General features: G+C 40.9%; 1 protein-coding gene across 11 annotated transcripts in view; it reads left to right on the forward strand.

The window, feature by feature from the left end:
• Positions 1–203: 203 nt before the first annotated feature.
• Positions 204–14,133, forward strand: part of ZNF474 (zinc finger protein 474) — a 68,890-nt gene continuing 54,960 nt past the window's right edge. For 6 of the 11 annotated variants that reach the window (XM_077753007.1, XM_077752998.1, XM_077752997.1 and 3 more), the window contains exons 1-3: positions 4,219–4,323; positions 4,601–4,676; positions 6,142–6,259. The gene's annotated coding sequence lies outside the window, so the exon portion shown is untranslated. The other 5 variants (XM_077753003.1, XM_077753005.1, XM_077753004.1 and 2 more) reach the window with 5 other exon arrangements.

Here is a 14,133-nt window from a genome sequence, read left to right on the forward strand (position 1 = left end):
TTAAATGATAATTGATGTAAACCCATCTCTGGAGATGCTTACTCGGGCACAGGTTGGAATAAGGAGGGGGGTGATCTCTGATCTTTGTCACTGATCAGAGAGCTGATCACCTCTGATCTTAAATTCCTACTTCTACTGAATTTTTAATCTCCTCTCATCCCACTTGCAGTGTCTGGACACTGATTATTTTGCTTTCCTAGATACCACTGACCCAAGGCTGTGTGTAGAGGAGAATTTCCCAAAGGTTTGAAACACGGAAATGGGTGCAACGGGGTAGAGCCCTTCACCATGAATGGTAGGTATCTGTGTTTATAAAAATAGCCTAGACATTTCTATAACCAACAGGCCCTCTTTTCTAAAAGAAGGACCCAACCTCCTCTCCACAGTGCCGCTTTCACCCCCTTTCCTTTTAGATCTTATTACCCCTTCTTTAAAGTTTTACTGGCCCCAAAGCCAAGATTCCTGTGAAGTAGTACCTTTCTCAAACTCACCCCAGACCAGTGCTATCCAATGGAACTTTCTCTGATGGAAAATATCTATAATTTGAGCTATGCAATATGGTAGCCACATGTGGCTATTGAGTACTTAAAATGAATTAAATGTCACATTTAATTTTGATTAAATTATATTTACATTTACTAGCTACATGCAGCTAGTGATTATTATATTGGATAGCACAGCTCCAGACCATTCACCCTTGACCAAGAGGCCACTTTTTCCGAACTGGACAGACTTCTTAAAATATGTTTCTCAACAAAAATATTTAAAACCAGCAATAGTTAAAAAACAGGAATATAAAAAGCAGGATTTTTTTTCCTTTCCACTTGCTAAGTATCTAGTATGGTATGTGTCCATTCCATGGAACTTAGCTAAAATAATTTTTTAAATGTGGAAAAAAAACCCCTCAATTTAGCCTTCATTATTCTGTTTGCCTCAGCCTCGCTCTCTCAAACACATATTTTAAAATATATGCTTCTACATTTATTCAATGCCATTGTCCAAGTATAAACTAGTAAATCATGATTCTGTGTTCAAGTCCTTGATAAATAACTTCTTAGAGTAGCCAAATAATTTAATAGATCTAAGTCTTGGTTTTAAAATATATGATTTGTGTTCCTAATTTTTCGGATACACTCCAGTTATATATAGGTTTTTCTTTTGTCAATTGCATCTAAGGAGTTTTGGCATTCTGGACAGTGGGAGTATGGGCTTGATCTGGGGCTTAATATTCTTCCCTCTTGAATACTGAATATGGCCCTGCTAATGTACCACCCTGCATCAAATCGTTATTTCTTTTTGTATAAAGAATCAGTTCTGGAGCACTGCAATTCTTTTAAAGGAAGTATTACTTATCCACAGAGTGTAGATTTCATTTCACAATATGTATTTGCCTTCCACATTCCTTCCTTTAAAATGTTTACTACGAACGTTAATCTTAAACAGATGGGTTTTGTTTTTGGTGATTGACTGTGCATGTAATAGATGCTGTGAACCCTCCCCTGCACAAAAAGACTTTTGCTTTTGAGCCAAGGCCTGGCATGGTATTTCCTTTCTGAAATACTCCCTTGTTTCGTTATTTTCTTGTTCTACCTTTACATCTCTCCTGCTTTTTTTGGAGGACACCCAGTCATTCAGGTGTTTCACATGAAAATGTAGCGTTTCTGTTTCTGAAGACACATGTATGCCCAAGCATTTCCTATCGTGACTCCAAATTGCCACCTTTAGGTCTGCTTCCATCCTTGCTGGGGAAGTAATGTCATTGTCTTCTTTCTGTCTTTAAAAAGAGTTCTGCAAAAGGAATCTTTGTTATTAGACTAGTAATTTATTCTCTTTTAATTTATCACATTAAGGGGCACTTGGGTGGCTCAGTGGGTTAAGTGTCTGACTTCAACTTAGATTATGATCTCATGGTTCGTGAGTTTGAGCCCCACCTCAGGCTCTGCGCTGTCAGCAGAGCCTGCTTTGCATTCTGTGTCTCCCTCTTTCTCTGCCCCTCCCTCATTTGCACTCTCTCTCTCAAAAATAAATAAACATTAAAAATTTTTTAAAATTTACCACCTGAAGTAAATTATCTACTTTTATCCAGTCAATAGTAGCTTCCAGTCTCAGCACCTTAACTTTTAAACTTTCAACTATAACGGTGCCTCAGACTCTTATTTTGTCACCTGCAATACAGAATCATTGGCATGTAAAGTCACAAATACCTTTATTACATGCTTTAATTAGAAATGTAACATAAGTGGATGACTTTCAAACGTGGGCTAAAAAGAAAATAACTCACAGCCAAACCATTCTAATGCAATCCTTACTTTATTCCTTTTCACATGCATGTTTTCACAGTTAAAATAATGATGTTGGTACAATTTCATGTCTTACTTCTTAATTAGTTAACATTTTATTAGATGGCTTTTCCGTGTTGTGAGTCTCCTCAGGCCCCTTTTTGTTCACAGCCATCGTTTCGATTGGCTACATATTATTATTCAGTGGCTCACCCTATAATTTATTTAAATAATCCCCTCATGGTGAGCATTTGGACTACATCTAATATTTTAGTCTGATAAAGAAGACTCCTCGGAGCATCTTTGTGTTTACAGCCTTTTACATATTTTACATATTTTGTTTAACCTGACAGTGGAATTATTTATCTGTTTATAGATAGCGTATCAATCTGACCAGATCCATGTCTAATAGAGTAAATTTATCCATGTTTATTGTTACTTTACTGAGATAGTTAAATTTTAGAGCCCTAACATCAGGCAATGTTAGATTGTTAGATTCAACAACCAGTTAGAATATTGGGAAGAGACAATGTTCTACAATGTGAAATATATTAATTAATTTACTCCAAGGGTCCTTTTGAGTGCTCTGTCATGTACTATTCCTGACATATGAAGAAGGCTGATGATGACCAAGGGAGGCATCATTCCCATCTTGAAGAAGCTTTCATTAGTACAGGTGATAACGGACCAGTCTACAGAGTGGCCGGTACTTTGAATGGGAGATAGATGTCCTATGGAAACACATAAATAGGGCTCATCCCCCAATCCAGTGTCTTGTGGGGCTTCCTAGAAGACGTAACATTTCTATAAATCCTGAAGAGTAAAGAAATAGCAGAAACCTAAGGTGATATAGGGAAGGAGGGTAAATGTACTTCAGTAGAGATAATGGCACATGGAAGATCACTAAGCAAGGAGCCCATGTGAGAGATAAAAAATGAAAAGAAAATAGTGTGCCTGGAGAGGGGATTGTGTGTAGGAATATTTGAACATTTCTTTTGCATTTAACACACATCAGTAATTGGATTTAATCCTTGATTTATCTATTGAGTTGATACTCCAAGCTTTCTTTCCCACGAAAGTATTCCAGTCCTAATATAAGGCAGTGAATTAGAGGTCAGTCAGTTAAACTGCCAGCATCAGATGATATCAGTTAGGTTATTGTAACAGCAGAAGAATTTTAAAAGATATTTATGTTTATAATGATCATTTCAAGGCCTATAGAGTGATTTGGGGGAAACTCTCAAGGGAAGTTCTGTTCAAAGAGAACTCACATAATTCTTTTTCTGAAGACTGAAATTCCTCTTGTTTCTTTCCCCTTTGGCTTAAAATATTGAAAGCTTTTGTTAATTTGTAAATTTATTAGAGGAAAGGATTTCATATTCTATTCCTTTCAGCTGTAAATACTTTGCAACAAATTATTTTTTTCAAAGAGTTGTGTCCTTAAAGAATGGGTCACAGTACAGTTAAATTTTGACTGTGACTTTTGAGTGAAACAGTCCCTAATCAGGGCTTCCCTTTGGAATGTGAAAGCTCAGGTGTGGGTATCAGACTTCTGGAGGACTTGGGAAGCAGGAGTGGAGAGTGAAAAGAAGATATTAACCCCAAAATGATGATGAAATAGTTCCAAATCATACCCTATTCAAATTTTCCAAATCCCAGCCCTATCCAGCATAGGCATTCTAGAGGAAACTAGAACATACCTTGGGAATGTAACTTCTTTTAAACAGAAATGTGAGACCTTTTTTGCTGCATGACTAGTTTCTCAATATAATGTGGACCCACAGAGTCATGGTTTCCTTTGTACTGTTAGCTCAGACATTAGGAGGCACACCCCTATATCTTAAGGAGTCATGAAGAGCGGCACTCGCTGGGCAGGGTAGTGATTAATGCAGTTACTGATGTGGAATGTTGGGGTTTGGAGCTAACGGTCAAGGAGGAATTCTTATGAGCCCACAGGGATGGGACCGTTGTCAGAAAGAGCTGCACTGAGGTCTGGCAGGTGACTGTTTATATACTTTAGAGTTGGGACGAGATTAGGGATAACGTAAGTATCTAAGGAATTTTGCAAGCAAGGTTTCTGTGACCTTGAGGGGGCTAGCTATTGTTTAGAAAAGGTCATTTAGTATTGTCTAATAAAACCTTAGTCATGAGACCCTTCAGATGTTTAGTAGTGGGTCATATACTTGGAGGATGATTGCCAACGTATATCTTGGTGGGTAGAGATAAAGGAGGTTTCCAGAGGAATGTCTACATATTAAAGGAGACTTCTGGGATCCTGGAGGTTGGGATAACGTTAAACTAAGACTGCCTTTTGCCTTTAGCAAAGTGTTAACATCAAAACAGCTGAGCTCCTAGAAGAAGGTCACTCTGCCTGTTTCAAGGACTTGTCAATGGGCTGTAAGTAGCAAGGAAATTTTTCTCTTGCCTTTGTTTCCCACATCATTGCTGGCGCCAAAATTAGGTGGAGTAATTTAGCTTCGATTTGGCGACAGCAATCATCATAATTAATATTTTCAGTCCTATCATATGACACTTGCAATCCACTATTTCAGTACTCTGACAGTCATTTGACCATTATGAATATTCTGATTCTCCTCCTTCTGGGTATGTTGTAGTTCTTTTATTCCCTGTCTTCCTTTAGCTTATGATGATTTCCTTTGGCCAATGAAATGGGAACGAGAGTGGTGTGGGTCTCTAACAGATGGAAGCATTAACCAGTGGAAGATGGGATCAAATGGGCTCAAACCATACAGATTTAGCCATCATTGGGAGATGTGGAATTGTGAGGACTTTTGAATGAAGAATACATTCTCATAATAGTCAAAGCAAGAATGGAAATGGACAATTACCAACCAGGATTTGTCTGGCTATGCTTCCCTTGTTATGTGGAAAAGCCAGCATTCGTCACACTCTTCCAAAGTAGTCCTGAAGGTTCTCAGGAAACTCTTACTGTGTTTTGCAGCCAAATCTTTTGACTTCAATGTGCCATCTCTGATCATCTCTTCTGACCCAGATCACTATGGCAATAAGAATGAACAAAGCAGCAGCTTTTTTGAAAGTACACGTTAGAAATGCTCCTGCCACCATACTGTAATTGCTGAGCCAACGTGCACTGCCGTATGTCAAGGGCAAAGGCAGCTAAACCAAAGCTCTGACTGTAGCAGTTAATACAAATGTCCCTTCTCATTGTTATGGATGCTTCTAGCATTGATATAGAAATGCCACGGAATCCCAAAAATCTCACTTATATTAGTTTGTATTCATTTTTTTCATTATAGTCCTGTCTCATAGTACAAATATGAGGTCATGGTAGCTAGACCAGAGTGACAGACAGAAAGGGGGCTATGCTTTGAATCATCTTTACCTCTTTTCTGGCGCTGATAGTAGTCCAAATAAACCAGTGTATCTGAAACAACAATATTTGGGGTGTTTTTTAAATCTCTGTTGTGGCACAATCCCTCTAAGCCAGGTGACCAGTGCATGTGGCAGAGACTGCCTGTCCCCCAGTACATTCTTCATTTCTCTATTTAGTAGCAAGATTTGAGCTTCACCTGGCACATGGTCTTTAAAGGCTTGTATGGATTTTAATTAGGTGGACATCTCTTCCATTTCTTATTTCCCCTTGCAGCTGGTCGGATCAGAGATATGATGTAGTGGGGGAACTCAAGCAGCCACCTCAGACCATGAGGCAGAAACCCCATGATGGCTGGGCAACAAGATACAAGAAACTTGAGTCCTTGACACTGTGAAACTGCTTCTCTGTCTTGCATTATTTTCATGCAGACTGTTAAATGAGACATACAAATAAATTTCTATCTAAGTGTACCTACTTTTCTTTCTTTCTTTTTTTTTTTTGTTACAGAAGATAAGTTTGTAGCATGACTACTAAAATGAGAAAATTGAGACAGTGAAAAACAAGCTATCACAGATTTGAAGAGAATTGGAAAGATCAGAGTTCACTGGGGTGAAAGATACTTAAGGTAAACCAAAGAAATTAAAAATGCATTGTTGACAAAATTACACACACACACACACACACACACACACACACACACGTGTTTATTCAGTATTAGTAGAAGCGAGTGTGAGGTTTTTCCAAAAGAAGACACATTAGTTAACTTACTGTAATCCTTCAACCCATATTGTCAGGTTGGAACATCAAAAAATACCTTTGAGAGCCAATGAATTTCAACAGCTAGCATCGCTTTCTGAGTCCACCATGGGAAACAAAACTGAAGCTCTCATTCCACAGCATAGTTTCATTAGAAGAATAAGACAGTAGAAGAAATACTTCAGTATCTTTTGTATCTCTACATTCTCTATTCCCTACTTCTGTGCCAGGTTATAAAAACCAAGTTGCCAGAATCTTCTGAGTAAATTTTCTTTCTGGAAGCACATGAATGTTCTCTACTTCTAGAAAACTTGCAGCCATAGTATTCCCATCCCCCAAGCCCATGGACTCTCTGCAGGCTATAAAAGATGGCATCGGCCTCTGGGCTGATTGATCAAAACCCAGTCCTAAAAGGATCACCTTCGTTCATATAATAAATAAGAACTGATTGGTTGCAATTAACAGTCACCCTGACAAATGGTGACTTAAACCATCATGATATTTTTATCCCAGTAAAATAAGAAGTCTAGAGATAGGAGGTTCCAAAATAACTTCAGCAACATAATGACATCATCAAATTCCTAGATGCCTTCTCTCCTTCTCCATGGCTGATCTCAGCATTGGCTTCCATTCCTTGTCAATACACAGCCCATGCTCACATGCTTCTTCACTCCTATTCAAAAGCAGGAAGCTGGAGGAAGCACTGGAAGCAGCTTTCTCTTTGTACACCTCTGTCAAAATCAAGGAAGAAAATCCTTGCCAGAAGCCCTCTAATTCCTTGCTACTCAGACTGTGGTCCTCAAGTCATAGCATCATCCCTCAGCTAGCAACTAATTAAAATGCAACGTCCCAAGCCCCATCCTGATGACTGATTCAGATCTATATATTAATGAGATCCTCAGGTGATTTGTGTATACAGTCAAATTTGAGGAGGGCTGCTCTAATGAACTTTTTCTTACCTCTTTTTAGCCAGAGCTTGATGACATGACTTTCCCCAGGTAGAAGGGAGGATGGGATAAGTAATCATTTTTTTTTCTTTTTTCTTCTTTCTTTCTTTCTGTTTTTTTTTTTTAAGAAATAGGAAAGAGCAAGGGTGCCTGGGTGGCTCAGCTGGTTAAACATCCCACTCTTGATAACAGCTCACGTCAAGATCCCATAGTTGTTGGGTCAGTCCTCAGTTGGGCTCCATGCTGAGTATGGAGGCTGCTTGGGATTCTCTCTCCTTCTTTCTCTGCCCCTCCCCCACTCACACATGTGCTCATGCACTCTCTCTCTCTCCCTCTTTCTATCTCTCTCAAAATAAATAAATATTGAAAAAAGAAATAGGAAAGAGCCAATAAGGTGGGGAATCTTGGGAGGTGTCCCAAGGGAGGGACCATGCCCTATGTCCAGGGACAGGGTACTATAGAAGGCCGTGCTCCCCACAGTTCTTTGCTGCTCCCTGAGGCTCTCTGCGATCACACAGCCTGTGAAAGCTGCCTGCAGAATGAAGCACAGGCCCATCAGCAGTATTTTTAACAGCAGGTTGAGACTTTACCCATGTGATTTTGGAAAGGGTTTTTGTTTTTACGATCTCGAGGTCTAAGAGTGCTGTGTAACCCAGGAGAATTCAAAGGAAAAACATTACAACTTGTATAATTGCAGGGAAGGTAAAAATTGTAAAATACAGGGTTTTTTTCAGTTGGTATGAAATATTTTTTCACTCGAGCAGCTAAAAACAATCTATGTTCATGGACATCTTTTTTTCTGCTTTGCATTGGTTTTCTGACCTTAGTGAAAATTTACCAAGAAGGTTCTTTGTAAAGATGAAGTAACTGCCTTTGAGGATTTGGGTCTCATTTTAAAAATGAAAATTTTGCTATTTTAAGGTCAAGCCATTAATAAGCTAAGCCTTCTTGACTGTCTCATAAAGTAAATTTTTAAAATGTTTTTAATGTATATTTATTTACTTTTAAGAGAGAGAGGGAGCACAAGTGGGGGAAGGAGAGAGAGAGAGAGAGAGAGGGAGACTCAGATTCTCAAGCAGGCTCCAGGCTCTGAGCTGTCAGCACAGAGCCCGATATGGGGCTCCAACTCGTGAATGATGAGATTATGACCTGAGCCAAACTCAGATGCAAACCTGAGCCACCCAGGTGCCCCTCATGAAGTAAAATTCTAAAAGATTTTGTAACGACACAAAGTAGGATAAAATGGAATATAGAAAAAATCAGAAAATTAAGGAAAAGTGTGGGAAGACTTCTCCGTTTTGGGGCAAGTACCTTGTAGATGGCAAGCTGAGCCCATTTCAGTTTGACTTCCTGGTGATTATGTGATGATTTACATATGGCAGCATAAAAACAACAGATGTCTTTTTTGTCTCAAAATACCTCTGCATGTTTATTTGAAGGCTCCTACATCATCGTTCATTCCCACTGGTGACAAAGGGTATTTTGAGAATAGTTTCGGGCTACCTTCTGATCTTCTTCCAACCAAATCTTTGTTTAACTCACTGGAAAATGTATGCTCCAAAGGAACTTCTTTTTCCTGCGGCCTTACCTTTGTGATAGGATAGAGTCCACGGAGTCTAACTCCAGACCAAAAGAATCTTTGCAGGGAAAACCCAGAGTAACCTTCGATAAAGAAATGGCTGTGTGACTTCAGAAATGCTGCCGACACACTTGACAGAGTGTCCTTAAAAGCGCGAGTGAATCAGTGGTCATATGCAGGCAAGCCACGGGTTGGAGGATGTGTCACTTCTTACAACATTTGGCACGTTTCAAGTGCACATAGTTCTCATCGAATTGGCTGGGAGGTGCCTACAGAGATCTGCTGGCAGACCGCGGTGCCCATGAAAACAACTGTGAGTTTCAATAAAAATCCATGCCGTCGGTGCCAAAGCAAACTTGTGAAAATTGTCCACTTTCAGGCAACCCGTACAAAAACCTTAGGAGGGCTGAAGTCACTATTTACCAGGGTCTCTATAAGAGCCAAGAGAAATGTATCCCTGGTTTATCTGGACACAGATTCTTGCAAATGGTAAAGCCATAGGGAGCCAAATTTGCATTTGGTACCCGGAGCTTGGATTTGGCTCAGCCATATCTGGCTGGTGAAAATAGTGGGGCTCCTTGCTCCTCTTTCTCGGAGATGCTAAATGGAGATTTCAAGGATATGGTGAAACTAGCTCTTAAATATAGAGGATTTGGTGATGAATTGGGAGTTTGGGGGGAGTCCCGTGTTTATTCTTTCAGATAGACTGTGCCCATTGAACTGAAAGGAAAGTAATGTTTTCAACAAAGCCAAAAAAGCAAGTTCAGTTATGAAACTCAGAGGCCTTAAGAAAATATTTTTTTTTCTTTTTGGTATTTGAGTTGCAGATTCTCGTCAAATGTGTGTTGTGTCCAGTCTGCTTAGTGGTAAATCAGAATGTCACCACTTGATCTTGGCAAGGTTACCTGGTAATGAGGATGAAAGGTGTGTGGAACAATTTGTGTCTATCTGAGTCACGGAGTTTTCCTTCCACAGGACAAATGTGTCATCTGTTTTGTCATGCCTCATCTTGAGCAATAGAAGCTGGGGTGGCCATAAAGAGGAATGGAAGGTCACTAGCCTGTAGGGCATGAGACAGTATTTCCACATAGGTATATGTCTGTCCATGCATCGGCTTTCTAGAAGGATGCACAAGAAACTGGTAATAAAGATTGTGGCTAGGTTAGGTCCTGGAGTGGGAGCCTGGTGAGTCAGAGGTGAGAAAAGAATGTATTATTTCATGAGTATTCTTTAATTTTTCATATATGTGCCTCTCCTACTCAAGAAAACCTCTACACATTACCTGTGTTTGTGTGCGTGTGTGTGTGTGTGCACGTGTATATACACATATCTATGTATTGCTCATTGAAAAAAAATGAATGTAGTAGCAAAGGACAGAGTGAGCAAACAAAAAGCATATTCTTCTTGGCTCTACGTTAAACTGGATGGGTAATTTCTCCCTCTGAATCTTAGATGACTCTACAAAAATGAAGAGAGATAACGTTTAGACAATAGAGATGGCTAATGCTTGTTAAAGCAGGGATACCACAACTATAGAAAATAAACATTCTCATTTTGAGGCTGATATTGGAAAGACACTTTATCATTAACACTGTGAATCCCAGGCAGTACCTCCCTAGCTGGCAAGTTCAAAACTCAGTGGTTGTGATGGGGCACCTGGGTGGCTCAGTAAGTTAAGCATCCAACATCAGCTCGGGTCATGATCTCATAGTTGGTGGGTCCGAGCCCCGTGTCAGGTTCTGTGCTGACAGCTTGGAGCCTGGAGCCTACTTCAGATGCTGTGTCTCCCTCACTCTCTCTGCCCCTCCCACACATGCTCTGTATCTCTCTCTCTCTTAAAATAAATAAACATTTAAATTAAAAAAAAAATTCAGTGGTTGAGTTTGAGTAACTGCCCTGAGAAGGAGCATTAGGGAAGAGAGGGAGAAGTTGTTTGGAGTGCAGGCTGCGGGGACAGGAGAGTGTAGTGGCTGAAGCCTCACAGGATGTAACAAACAGGTCACATTCGAAGTAGGACTTGGTTACAACGATGTTCACCTGACGGGGATCATCACCCCTCAAGAGCCTCAGTCAGTCTGTAGTTCATCTAAGAGTGAATTTTGGTATGGCTGCCCTTGACCAGCCCAGTTGAACTTGTCTTAAGATCTTCCTATCACCGGGCTTTGGCCTTGAACCTCAGAGCATGCACTTGCCCACGCTTGAACAGCTCCTAGCTGTATTCCTGCCTACTTTCATTCCATTACACCTTTCATGGCAGAAGGCTCATCTCAGCTCTCTGTCCTTGCCCTTCCCATAACTGGCTTTTACACTGCAGAAGTGATTTTACACTCAGTCACACATGATACAGTCTGCCGCCTCGCTGCTTGGGTAGGTGATGTGGGAAAGGCATCAGGCAGGCAGGGGCTTTGTTCACAGTTCCGAGGTGGCTTCCCTTGTTGGCTGCAGAAATAAGACTAAATTCCTTAGGCTTTCTCAGCCTGCTGCTTCATGTGTAATGTAATCCCTTAGTTATGCACCATGAGTCTGAAAGAGCCTGTTGACACGGCCTTCTGGAAAGAAAGCATGTTCAGTTTGAACACACAGATTGTCTAGAGCACCAGGCTCAACCTTGGCCCTTCTGACACTTTGCACCAGATGATTCCTTGCTGTGGAGGACTGCACTGTGCTTTGAAGGGTATGTTTAGCCACATGCCTGGTCTCTACCCACTAGATGCCAGTAGCACTCCCACAACCTCATATACGACAACCCAGAATCACTCTAGACATTGCCACATGTCCCTGGGGTGACGGGAGGAATCATCCCCAGTAGAGAAGTACTGATTCAGAGGATGATTTTCCTTCCAAGTTTTATTCTGGGTCATAGAGTCAGACGAGGGTGGGTGTCCGGACAATGTTGTCTTTTCCTGGGGTTCCTTACCATATACCCTCAATCCAGCTTCATTAGGTACCTTGCGAGGGCAGGAGATACATGGTCTGTTGTAGTCTGAAAGCTTACGGCTTGGTCTTAAGGCATAGTCTGCCTCTCCCATGGTGAGCCTCTGCGAGGCACCCAAAGTTGATCTTGCTGACATCAGCCCCTTCTTCTGTAAAGCTTTCTTGAATTACCACTCCACTCAAATTTCTGTCCTAGCAAAGATCTGCAGGAAATCGGGGAGCGAAGAGAGACAGAAAACTGCATCCTATCATAGCAGAGGGACGACTCAATAGCACATTGCCTGACACAAAATGTGGCACACTGTAACAAGAGCGACCTCCCTTCTTTCTTTCTGGGTCTGATTATAGTGTTCCCTAATGCCAGCTGCCTGGTTGCCATGTCTCTCCTTATTCATCCCAGGTGGTGACCCACAGCCTCTACATCAGCGACTGTAGGCTGCAAGTAACGAGTGATGCTTTGGGGGTCTTCACTTCTTGACTAGACTGTACTTATATCCATCAAGTCTTAAAGTTAGTCTGAGGAGGGTGTACTGTTTTGGGAATGGGTGGGTGGTTAAGAGGAGAGAATTTCTAACAGACGGGACGGTGACCACGTTAAATACATCAGTATCTCTAAGGGTGTTGGAAAGTGGAAAAACCATTAGATGAATTCATTGGGATGCCACTGAAAATGCTAAGATGCTAAGATGCTTCGGGGAGAGAAAGGGATAGAAACCAGATGATTGGCCAAGAGGGCATAAAATGGAAGGATTGCCAGGAGAAGGGGGCAGTGACTTGGACCACTCTTTATCAAGAAGAGCGTGGCTGCAGATTATTGTCTTTGAAGACAGAAGACACTGGAGACTGCCCGAAGTCTGAGGGGAAGAGACCAGTAGAATGGAAGAAATTAAAAATGCTTGAGGGATAAGGCTAATCAGGGAAGCCAACTACTAGGGAAGAAACACCTCTCTCTCTCTCTCTCTCTCTCTCAGATCTGTGGAAAGAATAAGAGGGAGTCCCCTTTATAACTTACTGTTTTCAATTAAGGGATTGAAATGCCCTTCATAAAATGCACATGGAAAGGTAAAATATTAGACTGTTACCAGCCATGAACACTCTAATTTAAACCAGCTTTAGAAATCTGTGGGCAATAAACTGGTGATTAAGTATTTATTAAACATTTATTGCTCGCATGCCAGAAGGCATTGGCCCTCTGCCAGTTCTCTGAAAAGAGAGGCAGAATTATTTCAAAATGTTTATAGTATATTAAGCAGAAACCTTTAAGGATTCATCTGGCCTTAACATCTTGTAACTTTGCATTATCTATAAGCAAGCCACCCACATCTTCATTTTCAACAACATGAAAGGTGGGTGCCCAGCTTTGCGGGTAAAAATTTGCTGGGTACCTACTCTGTCCACGTCCCGTGTTTGGCTGAATTTAGTGGGTGTCGAAAAAGAGGAAGAGAAGCAAAATGAAGAGACATGCCAGACAGATTTCAGAGCCAGAATTTGTGAAGAGTTGTCCAGATTCATAGCAAACATTTAAGACCTAGCATCTCGGGCCTCGGCGAGAGGAGGATTTACAACACAGCATATCCAAAATATTTTACTATCGGTGGAGCCCTTAGATAGAATACTGAAAAAAAAAATCCCTCATCCATAGGAAGGGAGATCAAAAGAAAGAAAGCCTTCTCTCCACCCTGGAGGTGCTTTTTATTATGCGAAGGATAAAGCAAGAGAGTCCTTGGACAATTTTTTTTTATTGGAGTCTGAGTTTGAAATCTGTGGCACATAAACAAATAAGTTAATGTCCTCGACCTCATCAATTTAAAAAAGTCAGACCAGTTATGTATTTTTGCCTGAAGACAGTTGGCTGAACTAAAGGCTATTTTAAAGCCCACTTCAGCTCCAAGAGGTCTGGTTCCGTGATAAACCGCTCAAGTGCACAGAAAACACCATACCCTCATTGGCCTTCCCAAACAAATCCAGTTTTCTCTTGAACACAGTTGAAGGATGGTTTGCTGTGCCTTTTGTTTTGGAAGTTTAGGGAGGTTTCCATGGTTTCTGTGTCTTCTTGGTCTCTTTTTCTGTGTATCAGCTTGACCACAGATTATCGGAGGCCAACGCTATCAGCTCGTTGGATGTATGTCCTTTAGGCACGCATTCCATAGAGGCGGTATAAATTGGCTGTGGGGGTGACATAATTTTAGATAATTCATTGGCTTCTGGTCCACCAAGGGGCCATCATACATAAACAGAAAGTTTGCGGTATTAAAATTTCCTACTTGGTGGGCATTTAGCAAA

This window comes from Crocuta crocuta, unplaced genomic scaffold (assembly GCF_008692635.1).
Source record: "Crocuta crocuta isolate KB4526 unplaced genomic scaffold, BGI_CrCroc_1.0 scaffold377, whole genome shotgun sequence".
In the NCBI taxonomy this organism is placed as follows: domain Eukaryota; kingdom Metazoa; phylum Chordata; class Mammalia; order Carnivora; family Hyaenidae; genus Crocuta; species Crocuta crocuta.